We start from the raw sequence: 16,013 nt of genomic DNA on the forward strand, positions 1-16,013 counted from the left end.
GGACTGGGGAGCAGCTAGATTCTTGGACTTCCCATCACAACTAGCCACTGTTAGACTGCAGCTTGTAAGTCATTCCAATAATTTCCCATATGTATGCATATATATGTATATATACTTACATATAGAGAGATAGATAGATGATTAGATAGATAGATAGATAGATAGATAGATAGATAGATAGAGATATATTCCATAAATTCAGTGGCTCTAGAGAACCCTGACTAATACAGAACCTGAAGTTATTCTCTAGTTACAAAATCATACATGAAAATACAGATTGGCCACTTCTGAAGTCTTGATGAATGTCAGGAAACATTATTCTGAATGATTTTATAAGTAGTCAGGGGCAAGAGCAATGAGAAGATACAGCCAGGGCTGGGTCTACTTTTCTTTTGGCTCTTTATAAACTGCCCTTATGCAAAGTCAATTCAAACATGTGATTCATTGTCCATTCTTCCTACTTTGTCTCTCTGTTTTGTTTGTCGTTGTTTTTTTCTTCCCTTAGAATTCAAATGGTGTGGAAAATGCCTGCTATGTTCTGGTCTAAAGCAGCAAAACACAGCTGTGGCTCAGGTGGCATATGTACATGTGAGACTTAATCCTGTGTTGTTGATGAGTAGCATCTGTTTATTTTTAAGCAAGTACAAGTTCAGTGGTGTGTACGCAGACTTGGGATTATTACGATTTTTTGTTAGTGTGAGGATGGCTTTGGTTTTTCTCCCTTTACTTCAGCGCTCTGTCTCATCTGACCAGTAATAGGGACATTGCTGTCATCTACCTTCAGTGGAAGCCAAAGTTGTTTGAACTGTATTTCTACCTTCTTCTCCTCTCTGGTTTACAGACATCACAGGCCTCACAGCTCGGGTGTAAAGCCTCGATGCCATCTTCTGGGTACTTCCTAGCTAAACATCCGCAGCCTCACACAGCATCAGAAGCCAGCATGACTCAGATCTGAAGAACTGGAAAGCCAGAGGCAGAATTCCCCAGCTGATGCTGGCTCTGCATTATTAGATCATTTCCCAAGGGGACATGTCCACCATCCCCTTCCCTCTCTTGAGATGCTCTGCTCTTCCTTTGCTTCTCTATTCAAATCTAGCTTCTTGGGAAGATGAGCTAGGGTCTGTGTCTGCTTCCTTGTCCCATGCTCACAGACCCCCAGAAGCTTACATAAGCTGGGACAATTACTTACTTTCAGATACCATCCCCCTACAAAGGCAGGTGGTGGACAACTATATATTCTCGTTTGATCAGTAGGATCTCTCTTAGCAACTAACTAGATTAGACTAGTTGATGATATCACCATCAGTGCTGTGTTTAAATGTGTTACTCTCAGCGTTTACACTAATTTTTTGGGAAATCGAAAAATTTAAACACATGTACTAATAGAAACCCAACCTTAACACCCCTTCTTGTTTCTATGAAAGAAAATCTGAGGCATAACACCTAACTGCAATACTCTGTGTATCTAATGTGTGAGATTTAGAAAGTGAAACTGTAATACCACCATCAAATCTAAACAAATGCCTTCATGCTATATATATTGACCTGGCCTTCTTAGAACAATTTAAGGACACCTTGAATGGATGTCTGCTATAACACTAACACACTGAATCCAGATATACACCACCCCTCCAAATCTAGGTAATTTATCTAATTGATCATATGTCAATGGTAGAATCTACAGAACTTAAAAAAATTTATAACATGTGTTTTTTGGTGTGTGCATTTTGTGTGTATGTATGTTGATTCACATGTACCACAGAAAGCCCATGGAGGTAAGAGGACAAGTGGCAGAAATCACCTTTACCTCCTGAGCCATTTCACTGCCACTGGAATCACAAGTATTTTCAAGTCCTACTACAAAGTAAAAGGTTCAGAGTTCAAAAGACACCAGTGTATCTCCAGGTTTAATCCATCTAGAGAGCCTATAGATACTGTGTGTTCTGGTTTCTGTTGTTTTAGTTTGTTGATCACTCTTCAAGAAAGAAGACAGCACCAGAACACACAGAGCTAAAGCCAATTAGGAAGAAGCCATACTGGCTGGAATGAGACAGTTTCATGATTTTAATGGAGTTAGGGATGGCCAGAAGAAGAAGCAAGTTGAAGATAGGGGAAAAGGGAATTAAATAATGCTTTCTGAAACACGGACTGTAAATGGCTCTTCTAAAAGATGAATTAAACCCATGAAAGGGTTTTATTTCATTATTTCAATTACTCATGCAAGAAGCAAGAAGCACTTACTGTATGTTGTTGGTTAAAGCAGTCCTAAGTGCCAGGGAAATAGCAGTTAACTACACAAACAGGAAGGCTGCTCCCTGGGAACCAGCATCCTTTTGTGTCACCTGAATGCAAAAAAGTAGGCAACACACTCATATACTTTCCTTTCTTTCTTCCCACCACATGGATCTGCACATCCCAGGATAATGTTCTACCATGCTGCTGTGTCATTAGTTATTGAAAATTGTTTACCAGAGGATATGTCTTCATAAACTGAGCCACAAGCTCACTTCTTGTTTTTCACTCTGCCCTCCTGGTTCACATCCAACATAGCATCTGAGTTCAGGGCACTTCCTTGTAGATCTGTTTTGTTTTGGCCTCAATAGATCCAAAGACTAAATACTGCTGCTCATTATTGACAATCCATATTTTGGAGGGAAATGATTTTTATATTTATAACATGATGTTTAACTACTAATTTGTACAAGGGAAAGAAGACCATAATAATGTTGAAAGAATCAATAATGGTCTGTAGTACCTATGGGCTCAGGATCTCCTAGAGAGAAAGACCCATGAGTCTCTCCCAAGGCCATATAATGAGTACTGTCTTTGCTACAATAATGAAAAAGGGAAGCACTGGTAAAGAAAGTATCATAGAAACATTTGAAAAGTAAACACACTGTCAATGACAACAGAGAGATGTCTCCCTTCATGAATACTCCTGTTAACTTTCTGCAGGTCTGCTTTAACATCTATACAGTCTGCTTGGAAATAGGAAATGAAGTCTGTCCCCCATATTGTAAGCAGAGCTTGAGGGATGTTTGAACAGCCCACACATAAACTTATGAAAGGCTGGGATAAATAAGACCCCCTAAGCAGACAAAATAAGGCCTAGGATATAGGGTGGCTAGCTGGTTCAGCAACTCTGTTCCAGGAAAACCCTAGCCATAAAAAGTTAGATTAGAATCTTAGAAACAATCTTAAGGAATTGGGACCCTTCACTGGTATTCTTGGTATTTTGGGTTAGGGTTTCTTCCCTCACTGTTATTCTTGGTATTTTGTGTTGTGGTTTCTTCCTTTAAAAACCCCTATTCCCAGCCATTCAGGGTGGAAACTCCTCTACCCCTGCATGGGATATGAGTCTCAGCCGCAGCCCGCTGGCTCCCGTCAATAAACCTTGTGTGATTGCAGCAAGGACAGTCTCTCGTGAGTTCTTGGGGGGTCGCGTCATCCCGAGACTTAAGTGAGGATCTTCCCTTTCGGGGGAAGGCATTACATTTGGGGGTTCGTCCCGGTATTTGGGACCACCCTCTTCTCCGAAGACCCACTTGGAGGTGAGACATATTGTCTGTCTTGTCTGTGTTTTTGTGTTATTGTACTGGAGTGGTTTTGTCTGAAATCTGGTTCTGAGCTTTGCAGTCACTCACGTCTCAGGAAGAGACAAGAGCTCTGGTCTCAGGAGGAGACAGAGTGTGATTAGTAGATGTACTAGGAAGGTCACCGACTGCCACCCTGGAAGACATTCCAAGAAGTCTTTGGGAACCTCCAGGACATTTGGGAGATTCCTGTCTGGGAGCCGGTGAGGGTACGATAGTTCCTGGATTGGGGAAATTAGTAGCCCTCCTGGCCGTCTGTATTTCTGGAGTGGTTTTGTCTGTCTAGGTGGAGACAGACATCTGTTTTTGTCTGTGTGTCTTGTGTTCCTGGAGTGGTTTTGTCTGTCTAGGTGGAGACAGACATCTGTTACTTTTTGTCTCTATGTCTTGGGTTTCTGTAGTGGTTTTGTCTGTCTAGGTAAAGACAGACATCTGTTAGGTTTTGTCTGTGTGTCTTTGGTTTTTATGTTTTGACTTTGATGATGGGACAGACTATAACGACTCCCCTAAGTTTGACTATGGACCATTGGACTGAAGTTAGGACAAGAGCTTACAATTTGTTAGTTGAGATTAAGAAAAAAAACATGGCAGACATTTTGCTACTCAGAATGGCCGATGCTTGATGTTGGCTGGCCTCCAGAGGGCACTTTTGACCTAACCATTATTCTTGAAGTTAAAACCATTGTCTTTCAGGAAGGACCGGGATCCCATCCCGATCAACAGCCATACATTATTGTATGGCAGGATTTTGTCCAGAATCCCCCTCCTTGGGTCAAAACCTGGGTGCGAGGACAGAGGTAGGCTCCCAAGTTCTGGCTCTCCAAAAGTCAGAGCACAAACCTAAGCTCTGCCAGAGAATCAACCTTTGGCTCCTCCTAAAATATATCCCGAGATAGAGGAGACCCATGAGTGGCGGAACCCTCAACCACCTCCTTACCCGCCGCCCAAGATGCCACATTCTAGTGCCAGTGGCGGCTCAGGGGGAGGGCCTGCGACAGGCACCCGAAGCCAGCACACTCAGAGCCCTGCACAGGATCCTGGAGGACAAGATTTGACAGTGGTGCTGCCACTGCGGGCCTATGGACCTCCAGTGGACCCACCCAACCTCCAACCCCTCCATTACTGGCCTTTTTCCTGTGCTGATCTCTACAATTGGAAAACTAACCACCCCTCCTTTTCAGACAATCCCCACCAGCCTGACAGGATTGATGGAGTCCTTAATGTTCTCCCATCAACCCACTTGGGATAACTGTCAGCAGCTTTTACAGATCCTCTTCACTACTGAAGAGAAAGAAAGGATCCTGGTGGAGACCCGGAAATAATGTTCCTGGAGCAAATGGGGCACTGACCAATCTCCGAATGAAATAGATACTGGGTTTCCCCTTAACCGGCCTGATTGGGACTTCAACACAGAGGCAGGTAGGGAGTGGCTGACTGTCTACCGCTGGGCTCTCATGGCAGGTCTCAGAGGGGCCTCTAGATGCCCCACTAATTTGGCTAAGTTAAGAGAGGTTCTCCAAGGGCCTGTTGAACTGCCATCTGTGTTTCTTGAACGTTTAATGGAGGCTTACAGGCGTTATACTCCCTTTGACACAACCTCTGAAGGTCAGTGAGCAGCGATAGCTATGGCTTTTACAGGGCAGTCAGCATCAGACATTAAGAAAAAGTTATAATGGCTACAAGAACTGAAACACTATACCTTGCAGGATTTGGTGAAGGAAACAGAAAAAGTGCTTCATAAGCAGGAGACTGAGGAGGAAAAGCGAGAAAGAGAGAAGCAAGAGGCAGAGGAAAAAGAGAACTGGAGAGATCGTAGACAAGAAAGAAATTTGACTAGAATTTTGGCCGCAGTGGTAAGAGTAAAGGAAAAGACGAGACCTAGACAGATAGAGGACCTGGGCAACAGGCAGAGTTGAAGTTCATCAACAACTACACTGATAGCAGGTATGCCTTTGTCACTGCCCACATATACGGAGCAATATACAGACAAAGAGGGCGGTTAACTTCTGCAGGAAAATACATCAAAAATAAAGAAGAAATTCTAAGTCTCCTCGAGGTCATAAACTTACCAAAAAAGGCAGCCTTCATACATTGTCCAGGGCACCAGAAAGCTCGAGATGCTGTGGCTAGAGGAAACCAGATGGCATATCTAACCGCTAAACAAGCGGCTCAAGGAGCAATGATCCTAGTTGTCAAAAATTCCAGAGATTGTTATGATACCAACAAAGCCAACTTCAAATACACCCCCGAGGACTGTCAAGTTATGGGGAAATTAAGCTGAAAAAGGAAACCCCATGTGGGGCAATAGAGACAGAAGAAGGAAAACTAGTCCTCCCACAGAAGGAAGGACAAGAATATGTTACCAACCTACTTTACCTAACCCATTTGGGGACTAAAAAATTAAAAGATATGGTTAAGTCCTCTGACTATTATGTTATAGGACTCTCTGACTTGGCAGAAGAAATAACCAAGAACTGCAAGGCCTGTGCTATGGTTAATGCAGGGCACTCCATATGTAATCCTGGGAAGAGGCTCATGGTCAATAGGCCTGGAGACTACTGGGAGGTAGATTTTACAGAAACCAAGCCAGCCATATATGGTAACAAGTATTTATTAGTTTTTATATATACCTTTTCAGGCTGGGTGGAAGTTTTCCCCACCAAAGCTGAGACAGCCAATGTGGTAGCTAAGAAGATTCTAGAAGAAATCTTCCTGAGGTTTGGGATCCCATGGTAATCGGGTCTGATAATGGACCTGCCTTTGTTGCCCAGGTAAGCCAGGGACTGGCCACCCAACTGGGGATCAATTGGAAATTACATTTTGTTACAGACCTCAGAATTCAGGCCAGGTAGAGAGGGTAAATAGAACAATAAAAAGACCCTAACAAAATTAGCCTTAGAAGCCGGCGGGAATGACTGGACAGCTCTCCTTCCCTTTGCCCTGTTCTGAGTTCAGAATACCCCAGGGAAATTTAAACTCACCCGTTATGAGATCTTGTGTGGTGGACCACCACCACTCACTGAGTCGGGTGGAATTCCTGATGCTGTTCTTTCTAAACCTTTGTTTGCCCACCTAAAGGCCCTCGAGGTGGTGAGCCACCAGACCTGGGAACAAGTAAAAGAGGTGTATAAGGCTGAAGATTCACAAGTAACACACCAGTTCCAAGTAGGGGACACTGTCTTTGTCTGGCGGCACCGAATAGGGAATCTAGATCCTCATTGGAAAGGATCATATTTAGTGCTCCTAACGACCCCTACAGCAGTGAAGGTTCAAGGCATCTCTGCTTGAATACATGCCTCACACGTAATGCAAGCCCCTGAACTACAAAAAAAAAATGAAGGCAAACTGGAAAAGACTATGGTTCGTCTTAAGCTGCGCCTTCGTCGTGAGCATAGCCCACATGCTCCCCCAAAATTAACTTGGCAGATGATATCACAAACTGGGAATGTAGTCTGGTCAATTTCCAATACTGCCCCACCCTGGACATGGTGGCCCACTCTAACCCCTGATGTATGCCAATTAGTAGCTGGACTGGATAAATGGGATGTACCTGACTATCTCCCAACTAATTTACCCACTGTCCAAAGAACTGGCACAGGCCCAGGATGCAGTAATCTGCTCACCCGCTGTGCAATAAGGGAAGCAGATTTACATGTGTCCCCTAGGGAAGGTAGGTCTTATCCACAAGTAGTGAAGTGTGGGGCTGTTGTGTCCTTCTACTGTAAGGCATGGGGATGTGAGACTACTGGAGATGCCTGGTGGAAACCTTCTTCATCTTGGGACTTAATTACGGTTAAGAAAATCCATACTGAAAGGCCTATCTGTTCTTCTATAAGCTCTAGAGTCAAACAGATAAAAAGTGGGCCCTGCAGCAGAACCACTTACTGTAATCCTCTAAATGTAACCTTTACAGACTCTGGAAAGAGATCGCAGAAATGGGTTAGGGGCCTGAGCTGGGGATTAAGATTCTATGTTTCAGGAGTAGATCTGGGATTGGTTATGACACTGAGACTTAAGATAGAGAACCCCTCTCCCTTACCATTTGGGCCTAACAAAGTTTTGCCTGATCAAGGCCCTCCAGCCCCGGTACTCCCCAAAGGACCTCGTGTTCCTCCTAGGGATGTAACCTTTAGCCCTGCACCTATGTCTACCTTAGGTAACTCTTTTCTGGAAATGCCTTCCACTGGACAGAGATTGTTAAATTTGATACAGGGGGGCTTTCTCTGTGCTAAATAACTCTAACCCTAACATTACATAGTCTTGTTGGCTCTGCCTTGCTCCAGGACCTCCTTATTATGAAGGAATTGCAGTGTCTGGGACCTTTAACAACACCACTAGTCCAGATGCTTGTGTATGGGGGACTAGTCATAGATTAACACTTACTGAGGTTATAGGCATCGGGACCTGCTTGGGAAACCCAGTAGCTGCTTACAAATGTTTATGTAATAAGACTCATAAGAGCCCTAAGACTCCAGACACCCAGTACCTGGTTCCTGGCATAGATAAATGGTGGGCTTGTAGTACAGGCCTAACACCTTGCGTGTCGACAACAGTCTTCAATGATACCAAAGATTACTGTGTGCTTGTACAATTAATGCCTAGAGTCTTTTTTCATCCAGCCAACACACTTGAGGATGAATTTGGCATGCACCCAACCCGCTTTTGGAGAGAACCCATGTCTTTGACCTTAGCAGTAATCTTGGGCCTCGGGGTAACTGCCAGCATTGGAAGAGGTACCACTGCTCTAATACAGGCTCCTCACTACGTTAATGAATTAAGAGTAGCCATGGATGAAAACTTAAGGGAACTAGAACAATCTATTTCCCAGCAGGAAGAATCATTGACATCCCTGTCAGAAGTAGTTTTGCAAAATAGAAAGCAATTAGATTTGTTATTTTTAAAAGATGGAGCATTATGTGCTGCAATTCAGAAAAGAATGTTGCTTTTATGTAGACCATTCATGAGTAATTAAAGACTCCATGAGCAAACTTAGAGAGAGCTTAGACAAAAGACAGAGAGACAAAAAAATGCTTCAAGGATGGTTTGAAAGATGGTTTAGTAAATCCCCTTGGATGACTACTCTGATGTCTTCCCTTATGGGACCATTCTTGATTTTGCTTCTGCTTCTGATTTTAGGTCCATGTGTGTTAAATAGGTTAGTTATCTTCATTAGAGCAAGAATAAGTGCTGTTCAGATTTTGATGTTGTGCCAGCAATATAGCTCTTTACAAGGTCAAGAGAATCAATATCATGAAGACATTGATATCTAGTTCTATGATTGGAACTAGTTACTAGAAGAAGTGTGGAGATGAAAGACCAGGATAAAGAAGACCCACTCAGCAGACAAAATAAGGCCTAGGATATAGGGTGGCTAACTGGTTCAGCAACTCTGTTCCAGGAAAAGGCTAGTCATAAAAAGTTAGATTAGAATTTTAGAAACAATCTTAAGGAATAGGGAGTTCCCCCTTGTCATTTCCCTTGGGATCTTTCACTGGTATTCTTGTTATTTTGGGTTGGGGTTTCTTCCCTCACTGTTATTCATGCTATTTGGGGTTGTGGTTTCTTCCTTTAAAAAGCCCTACTAACAGCCATTCAGGGTCGAAACTCCTCTACCCCTGTGTGGGATATGAGTCTCGGCCCCAGCGTGCTGGTTCCTGTCAATACACCTCATGCGATTGCAAGGACAGTCTCTCATGAGTTCTTGGGGGTTGCGTCACCCCTAGACTTGAGTGAGGATCTTCCCTCTTGGGGGTCTTACACATTTAGTTTTATATTGGCTGTTGGAATGCAGTATATTGCTTTTTATGTTTAGGTGTGATAATTTTATCCCCAATTAGCTATTCCATCTTTGAACAAGATGATTATTTGGTTTTATTCTTTCAGCTTTTTTTATATGGTGGATTACATTTACAAACTTTTGTATGTCGATTCATCAGTGTGTCTCTCGGTTAAAGCTTATTTGATTATGCTGCATGCGTTTTTTTTTTTTTAAGCATTCTTGTGGTTAGTTTGCCTGTGTATTATTGAGTATTTTTCTATCAATGTGAATGAGGGATATTTGTTTGAAACTGCGTTCTCTTTGCTCCTCCAGTTTTATAGGCAGTAATTGTGCTAGGAATGTGCTCTTAGCACTACATTCATAGTATCCCATGAGTTTGCTTATGTTGTGTTTTCTTTTATATTTCATTCTGGGATCTTATTTTTTTCTTTCTTCTTTAACCCAGTTGTTTTTCAGTACTGCTATGTTCAATTTCCAGAAGTTTGTGTGATTTCTGTGAATTCATGTGAAGCTGAAATACATTGTAATGATTGGGTATTTTGCTCTCTTCAAAGCAATATCCATTGTACTTCCTTAGAAGAAAACACAGAATCCCAGGTCCTTTGGTGGGCAGATTTGGCAGTAAAGCCAATTATAACATGCCAGGATTCTATGTTTTATTGCTCTGCCTCTATATAACAGGTAAAAATCACTGATGGTGATGAACTCACGTAAGGATATTAGACTTAGAGATAAAGATAAAGAATGACTTGAAATCCTGGAAATAAGTGTCAGAAAGGGAAGAATGATGAGTAAATGGGGCAAAACCAGGCTGGACAAACACAGAGAAACAGCTGACCTGACAAAGTGGGAGTTCACCCACCCTAATCTGACAAACCTATTCTTCTTAATATAGGTTTCATTTGTTAAATGTGTGAACTCTAGGGCCATTGACAGTGTAATCTGTATTTACTCATAGCACTTGAACTGACTTTGGGAAGCCATAAGATTATATCTAATTTAAATAATTTTTTTAAAAAAGTAAAAGAAAAGAAAAACATCTTTTTTAGACCATTAAGACGAGATGGTGGGGTATGTCCTTCAATATATATGTTTCTCTTTGTGGTTGATGAACAAAACAGTGATGATTCAGTATCCCTGTAGGAATGAAGGCAGTGCTACGAGATTAGGAGAAGGCTGGGGAGAAGGGAGATAGAGGCTGAGAAGAGATGCCCTGCTGCTGAAAAAATAACATGCCAGAAAATGGGTAAGCCAATAGTCTCAATGCAATATGTAGATTAATGGAAATAGATTAATATTTGAAATAGAAGTAACCAATAAGAAGCTCTAACCATTGGTCAACAGATTAATAATTAATATATCACCTGTGTGTTTTTGGGAGCAAATTGTCATTGGAATCAGATGGGACACAAACATCCATCTTCATTATTCTTTTTTCCTACCTCTCTGTCTACCTATGGACTTGACATCCATTGTGAAATATAATACCTTAGTATAAATTTCTTTCTGACCCTATATGTAGGAACTATGTCGTCAGCAACAGAAGGTTAGCCTTGATTCTGTTGGTAGAACGAGAGAATAGGATATCTCCAAGTTACAGAGAAAAAAATGATCCATCAACAATTATCTCAGGAGAGAGGAGATAGTTCCTGTAGGCTAGGTCTTCAGATTTGCTTGTGGAGAGAGGATCACTTTATTTACAAAAAGCATTTCCAGGGTAAAAAAGGTAACTTCGTATATAACAACCCCTTCTCACAAACAAGTCAAAATGATATCTGTCAAGTTAAGGATGATGATATAAATATGCAAGGAAATTTTTCCATAGTATACAATTTGATTTTCAATTTATTTGAAGAATTTACAAAGGCTTTGTTGTATGTATTTAGAGTTTCAAATGAATCCAAACTTTGGTCCTAGTAAAAGCAAGTGTAGGACACATATCACATTTTTTTTGAGACAGGGTTTCTCTGTGTAATTTTGGAGCCTATCCTGGCACTTGCTCTGGAGACTAGGCTTTTCTCAAACACATGGAGATCCACCCTTCTCTGCCTCCCTAGTACTGGGATTAAAGTCATGCAACACCAACACCTGGCCATATACCACAATTCTTATGGCCAAACTGAATGATGATTTTTCTGGTTGTATTAGGAACTTGGCAATGTACAATTATAGCTGTGTGAAGCAGGACAAGCAAAATTGTCTAGAATACAAGAAGTCATAGGCTCACACATCAGCAATGCCATAGCTGTATTTGGGTGTTGAGATCTGTATCAAAACAGTAAGAATAACTGGCACAAATATGTGAAGGACATACTCATGCATAAACTTAATTCTGGGTCAACCAGTTGTATCTGAGATCCTGATTAACATTATATAGCCATAATATCATAAAGTTAAATACAATAGTCCTAACATCATTATTGTTTGATAATTATTGTTCAACTTTACTGAGAGATGCTGTCATGTGATTCAGGATGGCCTTTGACTCCTGATCACAATTCACTGCTCCAAAACCTCATTGCTAGCATCACAGACCTCTTGCAACTTGCCTGCTAAAATCAGAGTGTAAACACTGAAGTGGACACACATCCACACACACACATCCACACACACACACACACACACACACACACACACACACACACACACACACACCATATTTTCTTACTTTATGAGAGCCCTAACTAATAAGATATCTTTTTTTTAACCTTAAAACCATGCTTCCCCTATTTAATGTATACCAAAAGAGCTCTTAAGAGAGAAAAAAAAACAAACAAATAGGGTTTGGAGACCCCAATATAATTAATTGAATATATTTCCAAAGTTCCAATTTGCAAGAAATTATTGAAGCTGACGATGTGGTGCATGTTTATAGTATTATGTATTCAACTCTTCTCTTATGGAATATTGAAACATTTCACAAAGTGAACCTTGACCTCTCTTTCCCTAATTATATACAGATAACTAGCAGAATCCAGCATGAAATTACAGAAGCAGAGGACTGAATCTCAGAAAGGGACTGACCCATCTGACACAATGAACAGAAGGAAACTGGCAAGTTTGGCTCTGGGTAGTGGAATACCAGGAAAGGCTGATTGTGGGAATTAACACACTGATTGTGGGAATTAACTGATTGTGGGAATTAACACACTGAGGATCCAATTGAAGACTGAATTTCATTGAGTCTACCAGAACCAAGATAAATGATAATTAGATATTTATTAGGGAATCACTTACGTAAATAAAGGCAGAGCTCTTTCTATTTTAGAACATGCTGACTCTTCCCTTCAGATGCTCTAACCTCAAACAGAGGGAGTAACTGAGAACCTCTACTTTATATGGGGTCAAAACTAAACACCTGAAGTCATACACACAGGGTGTGATTATTTGTAGTAGGCAGAAACTGGAACCAGCCTAGCTGCCCTTCAACTGAAGAATGGATAGAGAATATGTGGTATATTCCAAAAATGGAGTACTACTCAGCAGAAAAATAATGGAATCTTGAAATTTGCAGGAAAATGGATGGAACTAGAAGAAATAATTCTGAGCGAGGTAACCTAATTACAAAAAGACAAACATGGTATGTACTCACTCATATGTGGATTTTAGACATAGAATAAAGGATTACCAGTGTACAAACCACACTGCCAAAGAAGCGAATAAACAAGGAGGACCCTAAGAGACATACATTATGCCCTGGAGAAGAGGAAAGGGGCAAGATCTCCTGAACAAATTGGGAGCATGGGAAGTGGGGAGGGTCCTAGAGAATGAGAAGGTGAGAAGAGGAGGGATGCAGAGGACATTAAGGAACAAAAAGTTTGTGTCAGGGGAAAAATAGAAGAAAACAAGAAAAGAGATACCATAATAGAAGGAGACATTTAAGTTTACAGAGAAATCAGGCACTAGGGAAAGGTCTGGGGATCTACAAAGTTGACACCAACTAAAAATCTAAGCAACAGAGGAAAGGCTGATGGAGGCTTTTCAATGGACTGCCACCCTCCACCAACTTTTGGAGCACTGTGACTGGTTCTCTAACTTGAACTCAGGGCTTCTTCCTTGATATTATTGGGTTCTATACTAGGTTTTTTTCTTGTTTTCCTCTGTCAATGGGGTCATTTTAGTGAAGTCTACTCTATCATGGGAAGCCTCTGATATTGTTCCTCTGACACAATGCTGGAGCATGCCCCTCAAGTCAGCCTAAGGTGATAGAAAATTTACAGCCCCCTCTTTCACTTTCCTTGAGCAGTTTTATCTGTTACATTCCAGGAATAGCCAGTCAATTGCTTTATTATTACCAACCATGTCTTGAAGCTTAAGGTGTTAGATACAATCAAATATAAGGTCTTTTGACCATAATTGTATGTTTGTTTCTTTCCTTTTGTTTGAGACAGAGTGTAGGGTAGCTCAAGCTGGCCTCAAAACCACCATTTAGCTAAGGATGCCCTTGACTAACATCGGACATGCTATCCTTCTGTCCCCAATTTTCCAAGTGCTTGCAACAACAAAAAGCTTGGGTGGAGGGGCTTATGAAAGTTTTATCCCTAGCAGAGGAACTATTGGCAATTGATGATGGCTGGGGGATATGGAGAGTCAATTTTCTCCAGGGCATGGACCCCAAGAAGATACCTATGCTCCAGTAGATTGCCCTGCCCCCATTTGACAGAAATTGCTGGCTGTGCTTAGCATTAGGTAGTCAGTGCCCTTTAGCAGTCCCCATGTACAAGGACTCGTTGATACCCATCAAATGGTTCCCTGCTGAAAAATAATTGTCATATCAGCATTCCTTTTAGAGTTCAACCTACAAGTTTTAATTATTCATTGTGCTTCTATAAACATTTCAAGAATGATAGTTTTGGTAGAGTTCTAGGTCACGTTTCCTTTACCTCTTGTTTCTCAGTGATTAATATGTCCACAGCTCTCAGTGCCAGAGCAGTGAAGATTCTTTTTTGTAGAAATGGGTTAGCATACTCCATGCTGACAGCCAATTGGAGAGGGATATGTGTCCTGACCCCCCTCCTCCCAGATATAGACATTTTACCCTGGGACCAGCCAGTACCTATACCTAGCATGGTATATCTCATCCCCAGATATAAGTGGGGTGTTCCATTCATTCCCCTATTGGTAAGTCTTGGTGTGGTGGGAGCTCTAGACACCGGCTCCACTTCCATGGAAGTAGTGTTAAAGAACTATTCTCAATTGTTAAAACAACTTGCTGATGATATACAGTTTATAGATCCATCCTGGATCTACAAGATCTGGTAGACTTTAATAGAGGTAGTCCTACAAAATAGGAGAGGTCTAGACTTACTTCATTCAAGGAAGGCATTTGCTTGAAATTACGGGAGATATGCTGCTTCTATGCTAACAAATCGGGCATTGATCTAGATCTAATCAAAAACTACCAAGAAGATGTTGAAAAACACCATAGAGAACTGTTCGACCAACCTATTTTGAGTGCCTGGAATGGATTGCTTTCCTATCATCTTTCAATGTTAGAACCTTTGGTTGTCCTATTAATTTTTCTATCACTAGGACCTTTTGTCCTTGATAAATTGATGGCCTTCATTGAGACTCAGATAGATGCTATCAAAATGCAGCCTATACAAGTGCACTACATATGCCTTCATTTGGGCAAAATGAGAGAAAGATGTGATGAACTATAATCATAAGTCTTATGAACAAGTCATCTGCAAGATTATTGAGTTAATTCCTTCCTTGGTGAGCTGGGCTGGATATCCAATGTTGGCAACAGAGGGAGGGCTGAGAGTGTTTGTTCGAGACAGCACTCTAAGACAGGAATGGCCATCATGCAATGCAATCTATAATGACAGGTAGGGTTGTCCATACTATTTAACCCACGATTCTCACTGACCTATGTCAGGCACTGTCCCTTCAAGGATATCCCAACTGATGTCCCTCTAATTACATTAAAGAAAAGGGGGGCCTGCAGAGGACCCTGAATTTAGATACCATAGTAATTGCCATCTTGTGCCTTCTATTCTTGTTTTAGGAAATAACATATAATTAAGTTTTGGGATAATCACATCTGCTTATCCCCTTGCAAACCATATGCCCACGTCTGCTCTTGGGAGAGCCTGATCTGCAGCCTTAACTCTGTCTGGCTGATGTCCACCTTCCCCCACATCCTGCTTGGCTGGGAGTCTCCCAATCCCAGTCTTATATCCTGGCAACAAATCTTGAAGGTGGCTAGCCACCTCCTCCCCTTACTGATTCCTTTAATCTACTTAAGACCTCCTTGATTTTTTAATAAATGAAACTTGATCAGGATAGTGTCTTGTATCCATCTCTAGAATCACTTGCACTTTCCATTTTCATGCCCTCTCTCAGAGTCCCCATTGACTGACCCCATGGGATGGGGCATTTCTTCACTGTATATAAAAGAGCGTTTAACAGGCCAATACTGATTGAACACTCTGCTTTCCTACCTCCTGTGAACACCTTCATTTGAGCTTATACTTCCAATTCCAAAGTATAACCTCAAAATTCCAAGAAACACAAATTAGCTGGAAGCCCTAGTGACTAAAATATGAGGGACACAGATACTTTCCTACCAGGCAAGTCATGGCCATCACACTCTCTGAAAATACATAGAAAACAGAGGCCAATAGACAAAAAACCTA

The sequence above is a fragment of the Cricetulus griseus genome, unplaced genomic scaffold (assembly GCF_003668045.3).
Source record: "Cricetulus griseus strain 17A/GY unplaced genomic scaffold, alternate assembly CriGri-PICRH-1.0 unplaced_scaffold_3, whole genome shotgun sequence".
Classification (NCBI taxonomy): Eukaryota; Metazoa; Chordata; class Mammalia; order Rodentia; family Cricetidae; genus Cricetulus; species Cricetulus griseus.